Source organism: Mytilus galloprovincialis, chromosome 3, assembly GCF_965363235.1.
Source record: "Mytilus galloprovincialis chromosome 3, xbMytGall1.hap1.1, whole genome shotgun sequence".
Taxonomy (NCBI): Eukaryota; Metazoa; Mollusca; class Bivalvia; order Mytilida; family Mytilidae; genus Mytilus; species Mytilus galloprovincialis.
The window spans coordinates 30227611-30244501 of record NC_134840.1 but is presented as its reverse complement, the minus strand read 5'-3'; the positions used below and the strand labels follow the sequence as shown (position 1 = coordinate 30244501).

The window sequence follows — 16891 nt, the reverse complement described above, 5'->3', positions numbered from 1 at the left end:
AGAGTAATTTGTTTATCTATTTAGAAATGTGATATATAATGTTGTTACGACCCCAAACTTTATATACACTGGAAATGTTAGTGCATATTGAACGACTTTTTTTAAACTTGCGTTGTTGTGGAATAAATTCAGGGGAATTTTGCCCTACATCTCTAAAAAAAAGCTTGAAAAGAAGTGCCATCAGTATCACGAAACTGCAAATAAATCGATGTACCAGACCATTCCGTTTTTTATTGGATCCAAAAGTGATACTATAATTGCATGCTAAGGTCTTCAAACAGCTAAATATACCAATGAAATTTTGCTGCGAGTTTACACCTTTTGTATGAATGTTGCCCTCTTCTTGACCATGCAGCCATGTTCGCGTGATTACATTTTGCAAAACATTGGTTTTTATGGTATTTTAAGGACATATCATGAAAATAACTATATTCATGTCATGAAAACATCCATTGTACAGCAGCTTCACCTGAGTGTGTGGCTTTCACTACCACAAAACCTTTGAACGGAAAACTAGTCTGTAATTATTCGAGGTTGTTATGAAGACTATACATAGGAAGAACTGGAAGCTTTTTGGGGAAGACGGCTTCAAGCCGTCAATCCCCAATGGGGTTGACCAGAGTGACATTCCCTCACATCATTCATTTTGTTTTTATAGTGTGGAAAACCCCCCAACAAATCTTACTGAGAATGATGAGATGGGGAGACACAAATGAATAAATTGACTTTAAACACTTTTTTACACATTTCCCTTCTGTTTCTCTCGAAATTATCGTATATTGAGCTCTCCTTTACACTATTTACGTTTCTTTTACAATCCGGAAAAATCAGTATGACGAGATATTCTAAATATATCCAACCTACATTATATTTTATAGTGACGTCATTGTTGGAATGCCACACTACGCATAAGCAGGGATATCCTTCACTGGTTATTTAAATCATTCTCAAAGATTGTGCACTTATTTAAAAATAGTATTTGTTAAATTTAAACATAATGATGGTTGCTGTAGATGATTCAAATATCAACATGCAATACTTTAATTTGTAGGTCAACAACTTTCAAAGTAACCAAAAGTCCGAGGGCCTACATGAGATTGGGGAGAGAAACGATCTTTTCCATTTTTTTCTGTAAAACTCTGTTTTGAGAATCTTCCTCCAATTCAGGAGCACCTCAATTTATGAGCTAATTATCCACTAAAATAAACACTTAAAATGTGACATTTAGTATATGATAAGTAGTCTTCCATTAAACTGAATTTTGTGTACCAATATAATCATTGTAATAGTAACAAAAAAATTACAAATGTTGCATTTTGTAGTTTAAACCTATGTATTCATGAAATTTTACAAATATTTCAAAATGTAGGATTTGGAAACAAGCTTCACACAGTTTACATCAATCATATTGTTATTTTTATAAGAACCTGTATCCCTGTGATGAGAGATGTAACTGGGAACTTTATCAATGGAAATTTAAAACTGAATAGATTTTTCAGTCCTAACTTTCTTAATAAGAAAAAAATTTAAAATCTTAAGAGTACTGTCACAAAAAGTGGAAAATGGCCCTAGCCTACAGTTCAGTTATACACTATTAAGATTTCAAACATAATTGTAGTTGTTGTTAAATGACAGAATTCAACTAGTTGAATTTTAGATAATTAACTATCAACTTCAATTGAATTTTTAGATTTAGAAGATACAGATCTCTTCCATTGGTCTAAATTGAATCCTAAACTAAAGAAACGAAATTACATTAAACAACAATTGATTCCAATAGTGTCAACCTTCCACATGTTCTAGCTGTTCTTTTTTTTTCCATTCTTTTTATAAAGACTATCAAAAGATACCCCCCCCCACCCCAAAAAAAAAAATGAAATAGAAACAAGGGCCGTCTTTCCCCTCAGAGCTATTCAGCTCTTTGATTCAGTACCGAGAATGGCCGTTCTGTTATATAACATTTAGACAAAGAGGACATGAGAGCGGCATGTGTCTTTTTTGAGACTTCAGTAATATAAACAATCTAAAAAACGGTGTATTTAAAATAAAAACTAAAAATAATGGTCCGATATAGAAATGCTTATTTTGCATGTCATGTATACATTATAATTTTTGTCCGTTACGTAGAACGTAACAATACTGACGATATGTTTAGTTCGCAGAGGTTTTGTTTTCTGTAAATGATGCCCGCTGGTTATGTTGATCAAAATTAACATATTAGTGTAGTGTTGTACATTTTAATATGGGAGAGCCTATTTTTGATGGTGATTTTCATTTAGTTCGAAGATGATGTGGGAATTCCTTCTAACCTATACACATCTATAATGTAACAAAGCCAGTCCCATAGAAAGTTATGAAAGAATGCACCTCGTTAAACATTCCTTTATGCCAGGTAAACGAAGCACGAGAAAAATAATATAACTGAAATTCAATCATGCAATGAAAGTTATGACAGCTAATGTAGAATTTAATTGTTGTGTTACGTCGTCAGTTAATAGTCCCTTGATAGTTTGTTTACAATTAACGCTATCTCCAGTGGGTAAAAACCTGAAACAACTGGGTATCGAACTCTTGAATCTACCCTTTTATGTTTCCAGATATACATCATTTCTAACAATAAATGGTTTGAAAATCTGATATCTATTTGAGAATAAAGAAGAAAGTACTCGATATTGACGGTTTGTGTATCAACCCGAGTCGTTCATCAAACATGTCGCTATTACGTTTGTTTATTCAATTCAGCAACTAGAAAGGCATTAGCGATTAATGTAACAATACCCTATAAAACAGATCGACAGATAGGTAAATGAAAAGAGTAATGGTGTTATATGCTATTTGATCGGGTATTTCAAATTGAACAAATTTGTTGACCTTAAATCATTTAACGACTGCCGTAAGTGGGTATTGTCATATCCCGACAATCAATGCCGAGCTTACTTCCGGTAATATATCACAAGTTCCAAGACGGTTCTGGTTAGGTATAGTCTGGAAAAATGGCAATTGATCTTGTTTCAAACAATTTCTGGTAGCAATATAAGCGGCATATTTGTCATTTAAGTATATTGCTGCGGTCGGAAGGACAATATATCAATAAAGACGAGCTGTTTGCCATAAAAGCGTGTCTACCATGTAGCCACACTTCAATGCAATTATACTAATTGTATTTAATAGGTAAACTGACAAATTGATGGGATCCTTTGCTGTTTCGACAATACAGCACCATAATGTTTGACGATTTGCTATTAATCACCTTCCTGATTTATGGAATTGAAGGGGATTTCTTTCTAAAATTGGCATAATTGAGATTAGTAGAAGTCTAAGATGTCGTATAAAATTTTGAAACTGCTAGTAAAGAATATTTATTGTAATGATTGATGAAGAGGTTCATGTTTGTTTCATTTTTTTACTAGTGGCAAGGGCATAACACTGCAAAGATAAACAATCTAAAAACTCTGTATTTTCCCAGAATTAATTTTGCACTTTTGTTTTGGTTTAATGCATAACAAAGAAATTGACAAAGTAATATGATTATTACTTTTTTAAGTTGCTTTTTGTTTAATTGATTCGTGCCGTATTTTCCTCATACAATTAGCTTGATAAAGTCTATGAGACCTCAAGGTTAGAACAGTTATTAGGTCTGTAAGTTGAAATTTAAGTCCTGCTTGACAAGTTTAGTCTTGCAGAAATCCTCTGCTTTTAAGATAATTTATAATTTCTCGAAAATACCGTATCCCTAATAAATGCTCTAAATTTTGTGGAAACTGTTTTAAAAAAAACATATATCATACTTGCCTCAAATCCGTCAAGAACCTGTTATTCAGTGCATGGTTATCTTTTGTTGCTTGATATCATTAACTCGTTTTTCGTTTGTTGTAAGTTTGTACAATTTGCGTTTGTGTTGTGCTGTTGTACCACTGGTAAGGCACATGTTTAACCACCCCACATTCTGTATGAATCTGTCCCAAGTCAGGAACCTAACATAACTAGTAATATTTTGTAAAAGTAAACCATTTTAGGTCAAAGTAGTACGGTCTTCAAGACGTAGCATTGGCTCACATCGATCATCTAGCTTTAAAGGGCCCCAAAAAGGACAAGTGTAAAACCATTCAAAAAGGAAAACCAACAGACTAATCTAATCTAAAGTATTGATACATCCTTGGTTTAAAGGTTTTTGGGGTTGAGCATTCCTGATGTAGGCGAATCCTGATAATACCATCGTAGCTACCCGAGTTTAAAAGTCATTTCTATGGATTTTTTCACCACAGAAAGTTAAACGAAAAAAGAAAACCAGAGAACATACTTTGTATTACACACCAAACTATTGACTACCCAAACACCAAATTTACAAGCAAAACAACTGACAGAAGGGGAAAATATCAAACTCACCATTAATTTTTAAATTTTCTTCACAGATAACGTAAACGAAATGCATTTGTTCGTAACTTAACCAGAGTTGAAGATGCTGTCTTGTATCCCTGCAGTATATACTTGTAAAACAATGAGCTGAAATAGCTTTTAGAAGCAGAAGATAATGAAGAATGAAACAAGTTGTAGATAATTGGAATAACTTTTAGAAGCAGAAGATAATGGAGAAGACAATCAAAGTTTCAGGTAAGTGTATCAAAATAAATAAAAAAACAATTCTATAAACTGATAGCCTTGAGAAACTTGATAAGAAATAAGTTCTGCAACTTCAAGAAATTAAGAAAAGGAAGAGGTTAAGTCATAAAAAAATATAGGCTTGGTTGATCGTATTAACTGCATTTTAGAGGTGTTTCAGAGATTCGTCGCGTTAAGTTTTTACAAGGATATATGTTATAAGGTAAATATGTTATATTTTGGTCTTGCATATCTGAAAGTTGCCCATCTCTTGTTTATCGTAAACACGAGTTTGCAAAGGACATGTACTTAATTTTCTTACGACAAAAAGATGTAAATATGGCTTGTAGCTAGAAATAGTTCTAAGTAGACTGTTTTTCTGAAGTCATAAAAATGCAACAACAAAAATGATTAAATTAAATGCTTGTTAAAAAAAAGGTATATTAATTCTGAATAACACAATAATAGGAATAAATCGAATAAAATGACATGTAATATCCTGAATCAGTTGCATATAAACACGAAAAGTAAAATCTTACGAAATGACAAGTAAAACGAAATAAGTTTGAAAGTTTTCAAAAAAACAAATGAACTATTTATGTAGTTACGGATACGTATAACAATGCTGAGTTTTAATATAAAATATTGATGAAGGCAGATTTTACAATTAAGCAACCTTTCCATTCATTTCAGACAATTAAACTATTGTGGTTAAACCGGCTGATAGAATATGAAGTCCGGCCATTGTTCTGTGGATTTACCGGGTACATTAATATGAAACCGAGGTCAAACAGATCATCAGAATGATTTTTTCTCAGGAGCTGGAGCAGTCATGCATAGAGGGGTTAATAATTAGGTCAAGAGAACCGGTCACTCAGAAGCACTTTACAGTTGGACATTTCAATTTATTTCTAATTAGTGACCAAAACATTATTTGTGTCAACGTTTGATGGTGTTGACATTTTATATTGCAGGTGTATAGGGATTTTCATTATTTGTTTTAGTCGTGATTCATAACTCTGGATTGTTTGTAACAGAAAAACCGAAAAAAAAAACAAATGATAACGAAATTAAACAAATGTATTAAATAACAAATACTTATTAAATGTGTCTTTCGTAATGATTTTGCCACAGTTTGGTTCGCAAAGATGTATTTATTTGATGAGAAAAATATTTTTGTAAGTGATGTTATCAAACATAAAACGATTGGAAGATGTATTTGAATTTTTATGGAAAATTAAATATCCGAAATTTTCCAGACACAAATTTATATTTACAAAAAATACATTGCAATTTATACTTGGTCCGGAGTGGCACTGTGGCACAGAGCTACTTGAATTACTTCAAGCTCTTTAAGGGTTAAGTTGATTGACTTTTTGAGCGTATTTAAAAGTATCTTTTCCTCATAATTTCATAATCTAAAGTGTTAATTTTTTCTAAATTTCTAAGCTTTTCAAATTTATGAACATTTCGATGCTTTACACATTTCTTGCAGTCACCAAAGTCTGTTAAAGACATTTTTGTTATCGTAAACTGCAGTATCCACACAAAGAAAGGGATAACAAATTTATAATGCAAAAATGTGTCGGTAAAAAACACAAATAACAGACGCTGAGTAATGTTTTTAGGCATACCAAATGAAAAAAATGATTTACTTCCCGAACAGGGAAGATGTGCAGAACTTCCAACAAGCGTTTCATTTAGATGTAAGGCGTACAAAGTTCCAAGTTTCATTTGTTTGTAGTACTAGATATGCACTTTAGGCATGGACTAACAAGCATGTTATAGAATACTTAATACAACCGAATAAACTGTAATAATTTCACTAAACTATCATATCCTACCAGTTAATTGTAGAAAGTCATCAGGTACAATTAATGTCAGTCTCAAAAGAACAGCAAAATATTATTGGATGGCACTTCCTGAAAACAACAGGTTTCTTTCAAATGGTTAAGAAATAATATGCAATTCTACTTTTGTGGAAATAGAAACGTGCTGCAATGTCTTTGTGTTTTATACAATGGCGTCACAGTCTACATTCTGTATATGCAATGTAATAAAAAGTATAAAATGACATGATCGAAAACTGATGTCACAGGGTATAATAGCCATAAATTGTTTTGGATTTTCCTGAGTTATAGCCATCCATAGAAACGCCAACACAGAGGAACTATTGGAGTTGAAATATTTTTTCTCTGTTTTGCTTACCATGCATAGAACAGAAAGTGAGAGAAAATAGTAATGTATGCCAGCAGTATAATATATATATATATATTTTGGTCATCTATGATATTGTTTTGTTTTGTCTATTCTATTCTGTATATTCGTTGATAAAAACATTCATATTCAAGATTGGTCAGGGCTTTTAAAAAATATTTTTATCATTTGTAAATTTGTAGGGAAAACAATAACTTTTACATTGAAACATTCAAAGAGCTCCTTGCATCTGAAAATAGTATTTAACAATTGTCTGTGTTACTCCTAAAATCGTCTAACGTATTTTTTATTTAACAATTTAACATATGGGTGTCTAAACTGGCAGTTCCATTTGCCATATGCTATTTTCAGTCAAATTTCCATATTGGAATTTTTTGTTTGTAATAAGATTAAAAAAATAGAAAATAAAATAAAAGTTGAAGGTGTCATTACAGTTTCAGGTTTATCAGGGGAAAAAATTCTGCATTTTGTAAGTTGATCAGATGAAATTATATTGTGACAAAGGCTATAAGATATCTTCAGTTTTTTTGTCAATATGTGAAATTGTGAATAAACGGAGATGTTGGACATACGTCAAACAGACAGCAGACGAAACGACACACAAATCAAAATATATCTAAAATTAGCTACCAGTAATAAATTCGATCCTATAGAGTAAGTTTTTTTTTAATACAAAACCAAATATTCTTTTTGACAAACTTCATGATGAATTATTTGTGTATCTGGGGATTATACATGAAAGTTTTTTTTTTATTCCGGTTAATGGTTTTGTTTTAGACTTACCTTGACATTCTGTCTATAGTATATATTTGTCGTTAATGTCACAGGTACAACTCTGAATTTTTTTACCTTTATACTTATATTCAAGCATAAAAGTTGTTTTTTTCAGAGACAAGTGCCTGTCGATGAGTTTTTTTTTGTTGTTGTTGTAGAACTTGCTTTAGTTTCTGTTTAATTGAGTAACAACTTTTGTGTAGAATTAGAACCATTAGGCATATTGATGTAATGTAACTGTTGAAGATCATATATTGACCTATCGTCTTTGCTATTGCAATGGGTTCTGAAAATTGGAATGTTATAAGGAAGGATATAAACCAGGTACATTTACAACTTGCAATGGATACGTCAAAATTAGGACGAATCCGGTTTTCAATTCCATTTTTGGCAATGCCATTTCTAAATATAAAATAGTATAAATCAACAATTCCAGACATATATATTAATTTTAATAAATATCAAGAACATTTCAATACATCTCAATTTTAATGTGTCCACGTATTTAGACATAGCGTGGAGTCCCAGATACCAAAGTAATATAACGTATCAAAGACTGTCAATCAAACATAAAGAATGTCGTTTTCATTTTGTCTAATGGAATAAGCTATCCACTTTTTGTTAATAAACACTCTTCATGGAGAAATCCCAATGTTTTAAACTAATTATTTCGCATCGACAGCAAATCCTTACCTGTCCACATTAAAGTTGTGTTGCTAGTCTTACGAGTGTTTATTTTCGTAGTATTTACTGAACATTGAGTAAAGTTATCGATCGACAGGGTGATAAATTTTGATAATGCCCCCACAACGATAATATATGTTTTCGCAAAGATAAAATATACTATTTACCGTTGTGACATTCATGTTATTTAGATCATAAGCTAAAACGACATAAATCACGTCGGTTAAGATACACCCTTGGAATAGACACTGGGTATGCTTTTTTCTTGAACTCTGGACTAGGATGGACTAGTTATAAATGTGGGTTTTATGAATCGTATGGGATTATGGCGGCACACAAATAATACTGATAACATCCTAATCTTGATAATAATTTATTGTTTTGTTCTTTTGTAGTCATTAGACATATCCTATCAACTCCTCATCATATGCCAAAAGTATGTCGAAGTTCAAGAGTACAACAGACCCAACATATGAAATGCATCAACCCATTTATACATCCACACATAGTCGACAGAATAGGGGGTAACAGTCCCTCCCCCCAAATTTTCAACCTATTTTTTTTTCAAGTTGAACTAAAAATCGAGAAAATATTTTTTAAACAATAAAAAATTTAAATATTCTATAGCATCCTCTTTTAAGAGCCATTTACTGGCGAATCGTAGAACAAACATTTCCTTCAAATATTTCCCGCCTTTGATGAATCAACACAATTGGATATATTTATTGTACACATTTGTTAATATTCACTGGTAGTACGTATACATTCATGATTTTAAGTGCAGCATAATTCCTCAATCGTTCAATAAGTGCACCTTATATGAAAATAAAGATGAACATGCTTTGGCTATGATCTTAGATTTTTTAATTAAATTAAAATTAAGTAATCTTTTCTTTCAAAAACTTGCTGAATTTGTTGCATCACATAGAAAAGAAACATACGTGTTAAGAACCTGTAAAAATATTCGTCTTACGGGTCAAATGTTACTTCTGAACAAGATTCATCGAAAAAGTTTACATATGCTTCATACATCATTGCTAATGGACCTTAAGAAATACAAGGTTTTTCTTAAAAGCTTTCTCTCGCACAAACATGATTAGTTTTTCAACAAATATTCAGTAAAGCCGTTCTAATGCAATTCAAATCCTCACCTTATTAACGGAATAAGTATAACTCATTAGCGCTACATAATACTGGCTTTTACCGTTTAATGAAAAGGATTGGAATTAAGAGGGTTGTAGTGGCGGTTTATGGAGATTAAGGTGGGTTCGGAAAGATAATGTTGTTCATCTTAACCAAAACTCTTTCCTGACATCGCCCGAGTTTGACGGATATAAGAAAGTGACACTTGTTCAGTTCAATTGAAATATATGCATTTTTAATGAGTTTTGAGGAAACTGAAAATGTGCACCTGTTCAAAAGTAAATTTATGTATTTGCAAAAATGTCGAAAAGGATAAAAACTAATTATATGTATGTTTATTTTCATTCAGTTTTTGAAGAGAATTATTTACGCAGTGATTTGATTGAATATATTGTACACTTTGTATTTGTCTAAGCCTTGAAAGTCGGACACTTGAGCTAACTTAAACTTTGATAGTAAAGTAGGGAAGTGAATCAAATGGTGCCAATAATTAAAGAGTCATATTGTACTTGTCAAAAAGACTCTCCATAAAAATACTTATAATGTACTTTTCTGACTATTTATTCTTTTAAAGGTGTCTTTGTGCTTCTGGAAAGAAATTCATCTGTAACAATCAGTAACTAAAAAGACCCTCAATTTACAAAATGTTCCACCTAAAAAGACACTCAATTTACAAAGTAATAGACCTCAAAAGACCCTCAATTTACAAAATATTAGGCCTATAAAGACCCTTAGTTTACAAAAAAAAAATAACTAAACAGATCCTTCATTACAAATTACAAAAAAAACTAAATAGTGACAGAAATAGGCTATGAACTATCTGTAGACCACACAATTTCACTTTTTTCGTGAATTATTCGTTTCTTTTTAATTTCGGACAAAACCAATTATAACAATACCATAATGAGACGGAAATTATATAACAGAATAAGTGTAAGAAAACAACATAGAAAGAACGCAGCTGAAGAAAGGTTTTATTTGTCGCTTGGTGTAACACTCGAAACGGAAATACCATACACCTCAACTAGATTGCAAGCGTAACTAATTCTTTAAAACTACCCCTAGGCTTAAAATAATCGGTTTGCGACACCAAGATTTGACCTCAGTTAAGCAATAGCCTACAGGTTAACCATATAATAATGTCTTATTTACCAATTTGTAGATCGTGAAATTTATATTGCTTACCTTCTAGTCAAATTCATCACACTATAGTTTCAATGATTTGAGACATGGAACTTTGGTTTAATTTTGCAATCAAATTTATTCGAACAAAAGATTTTACATAACGGTACATTTATACACAATACAAATTTAAACGTATATTTAAATTAAGTTGTTAATTCCTTTGTCAAAATGCCCTCTCCAAAATACAGAAACGCTAAGATGGGTAAAATTGCGATAAGTGTTTAACTAGTTTTGTTTGAGTTGTCATTTCAGAAGTGTCCAGGTAAATAAAAGTAGATGTATTCCCCAACTAAAAAAATACCAGAAAAGTATAAATAAAAAAATGAACATAGGAAGGCCACCAGGACCAATAGTATAAAGTTTTGATGGCAGTCAATCGTTCTTCCCCAGGTTTGTAAAACATGGGTATGAAATAAATCTTTTTCGATGGTAAAGGATAAACATGTTATTCCATTGTTTGAAAGGTGAACGTCTACATATGCAAATCAATATCAATTAAAAATAACAATTATAGAATAATAAACAATGTAACTAAACCATGATAAACCGAAACATATTTAAAATTACCTTTATTCTAAATCTATAAGTAGAGGGAGATAATTCAAGTAGAAATTTTAATTACATTTAACCTTTCAATATCTACATGTTGCTTTTATTTGAATGTGTGTTTGTGTAGAAATTTTTGTGCTGCATTTTTTGTATATTCGTGAGCATTGCATTTGCATGTGAAGATCCTGTATTTGGTTTTAAAACCAGAATACATGATTTGATTTATAAATTAATAAATAGGTTTGGCAATAAAATTAAAGATCAACCGAGGAAATATATTTATTAATTAATATGTAACATATATACTTGAATTTGCATCTTCTTTCTCTGAATTACATTTATAGATAAAAATGACAAGATTTTAATTCAGTCTAAATGCGTTGTAGTATTGGCTATTTGACACTCAATAATTGAAACGCAATTGCCCAATGATGCTCAAACATTGAAAATTCAATGAAAATTTACCGTCACCTTATTGGCGTCGGAGTCTATAGATTATTCCATCTGCCCGACCTTGTATTGCTGATAATAGCTAAGGGATGAAGTCGGATTACCTTTTAAAGAAATATAAAAGTAAAAAGATATTTCTGCTTGATTTGATCATATATCAAATGATTTGCAAATACATTTACAACTTGGATGTCAACACGCGGTTATTAAGTGCAATTTACATTTTACACTGAAATAGAATAAGTATATTTATTTCAGAATCGATACCAGCATGTCGGGTGTTGGGAGATTGATAGCTGTCAATCAAAGAGACATTCTGAATATGTAATGAGTGGTAATTATTGGCCATATTTGTAAAGAAAAAAGGCTGCAGTCGTCTAGCAATACTATAGAATTAAGAAAAGTGTTAAAATAAGTAAATAAAAAATGTTATAAGACCAGCCAACGTTTCTGTATGTTTTCCTTATATAACTGCTTTGGGTACGAATAAGAATTCCGTTTACCAAAAGAGGAAACGAAAGCTTAATTATGAAAATTTCAAGGAATCTACCTCGCTTTTGAGAAGTTTTACGTTAAGTGTTAAAGGTGAAATGTGAAATGGCATAATTTTATGAAATTTGTGCAAAATGGCATGACATCAAGTACTGATCAAGAATGCTATCTCTGAATAGGCTCAAAACATACTGAATTTTCTGTGTGTTTTCTTTACTCTGCCTGTCACTGTGAAATCATTAATATGGGAAACCTCTCGGTGTTTTGCTTTTGCGGCAATTGTCATTTCATTTGCGCCAAAATAAGCCATTCCATTTACGCAAACTACAGATTTATTCCAAATTGACTTTAAATGATAAATTTATAACAGTTTTTGTTTGCATAATAAAACGTATTCACCTGAAATCAGTCATCTTAGTCATAACGAAAACACTATACACTGATAAGTTTTGTTATAAATTAATGTGATCATTTTACCTCAAAGATGGCACTTTACACTGAAGTAAAATTATGAGTCATTTCTAAGCACTATGCACTAAAGTTAAACCAAAAGTTAACAATTTTTTTTTGGCACAAGACTTGTAAGCACCGGTCAGGATGTACTCATATTTTCCCTTTCTTTCTTTTTTTCTTTCTTGGTTCTGTTATTATTTTTAAGTATTTCCAATTTAGTTAAATTCAATATTTATTTAATAGAAGTTGGGTGCCATTAAACATGCATTTTATTGGCCAAGATCAGTTCAACACTATGTTATGATGATTACCATTCCGATTTAGACTGTAATGGAATATGTATCTGACAGGTAAATATATATGAATATCTCCTGTGTAGTTTTAGTAAAAAATCCCCTATACTCTGTCAACATAGTATACCTTCATTTACAACGTGAATGTTACATGCCTGCAGCTCTTTTAGGAACACACTGGTTGTTTTGGTGCTTATTTTAGTACGATGTGCATGTCAAATAAATACAAGAATTGCAGGTTTTAGCAGTTTTTTTTTTGGTTTAAATACGTTCAATTTGTTTTTGTTTTTTGTTTAAATACGTTCAATTTCTGTTTCAAATTGCCTATGTATCAGCATGTTTTCCTTTTTTATTTTATGTTTGTTCATCGAAGAGATATTTTAATTATTAAAAGCATCTTTATGGATACCAAAATTTAATTTTTACTAAAATTTAATTAGTCAGTACACTAGATTATCATATTTTGAACTGATCAAACATTGCAGCATGCAATTTACTTGGAAGTTCAGTAGCTGGTTTTAGAGTGAAAACTATAGGAAGGTGGCATGGCATGACTTCCATAAAAGCAAATTAAGAAGGTGTATTTCAAAGATTGAAGACCAATCGAAGATTTAAATGGTAATAACCTGTCCAGTTCGGAAGTTTGCGCCGGTACTTGCTTGTTCAAAGAATTATTTGCAATGATACTTAAGTTTAAATGATTGGGTAGTGCAATGCTAATACATTTAGTTCTGTGCTTTGTTCGTATTATATAGCTACGATTGAACATTGATTTGTGGTAGTTTGTAAAAAAGGATACTGAATGAACTACATTGTTGTATTTAGTCATGTATTAACATTGATAGACCACTGCACGTACATGTATTTCTACTCATACAATCATCACACGGTACTAAACAGATGACAACTTTCACAGAACTAAACATCAACAAAATACTGTCGTTGAGGGAGTTTTTGTGGGTGTTAATATGCTGGAACACTGCAAATAATTTCTTATGTTTATGTAGTCAATACTTATTTATAAAGTAGTATATCAAGTAATACAAAAGAAAGAAGAAATACGTATCTAAACATACGGTTTTCAATATTAGATCTGTGTAACAACCAACAATATAAGGTCTAGAAAAGTGCGAACAAGAGGTACGTGTTTTCTAGATTTGTACAATAAACACCAAACTCCCTAAAAGACAATCCAGTAAGATATGATTACAAGATACATTAGGACAATTGGCGGGATTATAATGTTTTCTTACCCCCCCCCCCCCGGCAACTAAAATGTTATTGTTTTACCCCTGTCCGTCCGTTTGTCTGTCTTTCCATTCGTCCTTCCGCCCGTACGTCCCATTATGGGTATATAGTTATTCCTCATATTAAACATCTATAATTTGAAGCCTCGGAAGTTTTCACTTTGCTGTCTGTTTGTACATATATTGAAGATGTACATTGATCAGGGTTCTGAATCTTATAATAGTTGCTCTTTTGGGAGATAGTTGAACTTTGTCTAATTTTTGTTTATAATCGATTAAATGGTTTAGTTATTTTAAAATAACACTTTGCATCTGCGGGGCATCAATTGTGTCTCACAGGCACAATAATATCTCAAAGAAAGTCCTATATTAACTTTGTTATACTACAGTTACTTCAAAGTGGAGTGCGGTGGCATCACTTTGTTTAGTTTTGTAATCAAATCAACATCCATTTTTTAACATCAGACAAGTAGAATAATAGTATGTATCTTTGACGAGTTTATGTACACTAAATATCAGTGCAAAAAAAGGCTTTCGTCTTTTGTATCGGTTTCGTCATCATCTTATTTCTATAGAGCATCGCAGGTATTATTTACACAATGCATGATAACAATTAGGCCTGCATACATAATATTTTAAACGAAGTTTCGTTTAATCTCAATTAATAACGGTTGCAGCTATGTTTGATGGTGTGTCGCGTTATCATCAGGATGTCAACTATATCATTTCCTTCAAGTTTGATAGCAATTTGTCTTATATGTTAAACAAGATATTTAAGCAACACTTTTCCAATGTTCTATTTCTGGTAACCACTTTAGCAATGTTAAACAACAGTAGGGTCATCAACTACAATTTCATCAAGATATAATCATTATCATTTTCTTGCCACTTTTATGATTTAAAATGAATTTTTATGAAAGTTAATAAAAGATTTTATTTGATTTTTCAGTTTTCTTATGTTCTATTTTTAGTAATATAGGCAATGTTGGAAAATATTCCAGAAGAATACCCATCACATGGTTTTTTTTGGAAAAAAAAGTTTGTTTCCAGTTTTTGGAGAAAAAAATAATTTGTTTTTGATTCTGAGAAAAAAAAATTGTTTGTTTCACCCTCAGCTGCCACTATATGTAATGCTAAAATTGAAAGAAAAAAATTGTTTTCGACTTGTCGCGAAAAAAATAGATTGTTTTTCGCCGAAGGCGAAAAAAAAAGTTTGCACAGAAAAAAAAACCATAGCCCCCCCCCCCCCCCCGAAAATCAAATGGTTGCTGCCTTACGATGCCAAGTCATTAGAAATGCTCGTGCAAACTTTAAAGGTTTTTGTTTAAGGTAGTGTACCATGAAGTAAAAGACAAATCCATTTGAAACTGAATTCACATGAGCATAACGATGTGAACTTTCAAATTTTGGCAACTTGCGATTCACAGACTAGGGAATTGCTTTAGTTAAAGGTTGTTTATCATGAATTTGAGCTCGAATCAACTTGAAACTTAGAAAACATGTACATTTCAATGTGAAGTATTTAAGATATATACCAAATTGATTGATGGTTCTGACCAAGATTTCGATATTGACTGAACATGTAAATTTGAATGTGTCAAAGGATGTGTTCTATAGACCATTGTGTCGTCTATTTATGAAACTAGCTAATGTCACTTTAAGCACGAACTATTGATTGAATGTTGGTGTTAAAAAGGCACTTTTATCACATTTGGCTTTTTCATTGGCACCTTGTTTATTTGGTGGAGGAAGCCAGAGTATCCAGAGAAAATATCCGACCTTCAATCGGAAAATATCCGACCTTCAATCAGAAAATATCCGACCTTCAATCGGAAAATATCCGACCTTCAATCGGAAAATTGACAATTCAAGCTAGTGAAGCCGAACGAAAGAACACAATCGGCGTTTGAACGTACAACCTCAGTGCTATCAGTCTAGAGATCATACGAAAGATGAAATACTGATACCACTCGGGTCACCGAAGCAACGCAAACTTACTAGTTTGTGAAGTCTATAGGTCATAAGATCAAGCCAACGGAACATTACCACCAAAAAACAAAATAATAAACCGTAAAATTCTTCAAGTTAATAGTTTTGATTAAGAGTCAGGTTGCCTATTTTAGGACACGTTGATATGACACTGCTTAGATTTGGATGAGACCAAATTGCAGTTTTAAATGACAAGCATACCTTGAGCAAATTCAGTTTTTTTTTATATAGAACCTTCAAAACCTTATTACATTTAAAAACAAATTAGGAAACGTAGTGTGATTGCCACCGAAACAACAATCTACAACAGACTAAATGACTGGGATATGAACAACTATAAGTTAGCTTTCGACCTTCATCAATGAGGAAAACTTGTACTGTCAAGTGAGCTATACAAGACCACTAATTGACAAAACGTAAAATAATGCAATAGGAAAACAATAATGGCCTTATGTATGTAAATAACAACAAACGAAAAACAAAAGTGACAAACGGCAACCACTGAATGACAAGCCACAGAGTTGAATCAGGCGGATAGTTGTCTTATTCGCAAATATACTACATTTCCTTTTTTTCCTATTGCTGATATTATGGTTAACTCAGTTCTGAAAGTTAGTTCAAACACAATTTCAAGTAATAAACCCAACCATGTCTTCTTTAACTAAAGGTTCCATCAGTACACATCCAATGGATTTAGTGAAAAAAACGTCATGTACAAACATGAGGCTCAGGAGCCTGTGTCGCTCACCTGATATTTTTATTTACAATTGTTTCATGAAATAATGCAACCGTTATGCTTTTGCATTAGTTTCAGAG

General features: G+C 31.8%; 1 long non-coding RNA gene across 10 annotated transcripts in view; it reads left to right on the top strand.

Moving 5' to 3' along the window:
* Positions 1-5705, top strand: part of LOC143067673 (uncharacterized) — a 112487-nt gene extending 106782 nt beyond the window's left edge. For all 10 annotated transcript variants that reach the window (XR_012976002.1, XR_012976007.1, XR_012976003.1 and 7 more), the window contains 2 exons: positions 4413-4611; positions 5293-5705. This is a non-coding gene — a long non-coding RNA (uncharacterized LOC143067673). The remainder of the gene's footprint in view (positions 1-4412; positions 4612-5292) is intronic.
* Positions 5706-16891: the final 11186 nt, after the last annotated feature.